Source organism: Tupaia chinensis, unplaced genomic scaffold, assembly GCF_000334495.1.
Source record: "Tupaia chinensis unplaced genomic scaffold, TupChi_1.0 Scaffold141724_1, whole genome shotgun sequence".
Taxonomy (NCBI): domain Eukaryota; kingdom Metazoa; phylum Chordata; class Mammalia; order Scandentia; family Tupaiidae; genus Tupaia; species Tupaia belangeri.
Window position 1 is genome coordinate 594,670 of NW_006201581.1, and position 1,746 is coordinate 596,415.

A 1,746-nucleotide genomic window follows, 5' to 3' on the forward strand; every position below is an offset into this window, starting at 1 on the left:
GTAAATTTCTCGGTGGAGAAAATGTTCTGTAATTTTTGCTCTATAAAAATAAAAATAAATTTTTTTTTTTTTAAATTTCCAATAACACAAAGGGAAACAGTGTCAGACAAATTTCTGATTGGAGAAAATAGTTATGAAAGATCTCACTTACATGATTGACAAACTTTCTTTCTTCCTCTCTCTTTTTCATTTTTTTAACAGGTGTTTAATTTAAAAAGTCAACAAAAATATATAATCAAACATTTCATATAATGCATACATTCTTAATATTTGCAGGTAAGATAAATAACAGAAGGCAAAAGCAGATATACTGTATCGCTTCTCTTTGGCAAGTCACCAATATTATCCCCTGCACAAATATACAGTTTTTTTCAATCTGTGGTCTTGAAAGAATTGTCCCTTCTACAAACAAAATATTAGTAGTTGGATTTCTCAAAATGACTAAAATATGTAATACTTTATGCCAGAGGGGTGAAGTGGCCAGCTGCTTTCCAAAATTAAGCCCACCACAACACTTCAGTTGGAGGGGCACACATGGTGGGTGGAAACCATGACAGTTTTTCTGGCTCTGTTTGTGTTGTTGTTTTTAAAAATGTCATATTTAAACTCTACCTCTAAGATAAGATCCCTAAGGAAAACAAAATCCCCATATAAAACTGTATTTCACTGACATGTCAGTTCAACACCCCAGCCCCCCAACCAAATACATATGTTTATCCATATTCCTAAGGAAAACTGCTTTAGTGGCTCCAACTGAACACAGCATAGAAGAGTCAGGAGAGAACGCATAGCTGTACACCCAGTACTGATGCCCCCTCAACACTTTCATCATGTTGCCATCATCTTTTAGGTCCCATACTTTGAGAGTTTTGTCTCTTGAAGCTGATACTTGTATCAAGTTGCCATCTGGAGCAAAGGTTAAATCTCTGACCACTTCAGTATGATCTACCAAGTTAAGGAGGAGTTTTCCTGTATATACATCCCATATTTTGATACATCCATTGTTTAGACTTGTGGCAAGGAGCAGCTGATCTTGTCCAAATCTGAATTGATGCCATTCTATATTTACACAATGACTCTGTTTTTCTGGAATTGAAGACCCAAAAGCAAGACTCCAGACTATATATATCACCACAGTCTATAATATATTCACGAGGATTACTTTTCGGTCCACTGTCACTATTTTGTCTTAAACAGCTTGAATTGGTAACATTCTTGGTGCCATGCAAAAGAAAGTTTTTAAGGCACTGGGACCACGGAACAAGCTTTCTGTACGATTTCCTTGTGACCATGTGAAGTATGAACCATCTGGAGCAAAAGCAACAGTCCAATTTTCATGACCACATTTCTAGTGGAAAGGAGCTGCTGGAGCTAAAAGTTCACCTGTAGTACGTGATCTCACGATCTCTTTCTCGTTGACCCTCGGGGGAAAGCTGGCCATCTATGGGGCACTGTCTTATTCCGGGGACACGATGCAGACACAACAATTGAGAAGGGAACGATGAGCGCTGAGGGGCATGATGCGGGCTCAGTCCCTCCTGGACCAGGGGGCAGAGGGGAGGGGCGGGATAGCAGCTGCGGCTTCTGCTGACTGCCCCGGGAAAGCTCCAGAAGGCTTCGCAGCAACTACGGAGTCAAACCCAGACAATAGACTCTGTACTCTGCTTCCCGCCCACGGACAGACACAGTCCACACCATGCCGCAAGGGCACACCAGACACTGGAGCCTCTTTTTCATTTTTTCTCT

The 1,746-nt window shown here is 40.7% G+C and overlaps 1 pseudogene; it reads right to left on the bottom strand.

Annotated features, from left to right (window-relative positions):
- Positions 1-679: 679 nt before the first annotated feature.
- Positions 680-1,479, bottom strand: LOC102493914 (WD repeat and SOCS box-containing protein 1 pseudogene; annotated as a pseudogene).
- Between the last annotated feature and the right edge of the window lie 267 nt (positions 1,480-1,746).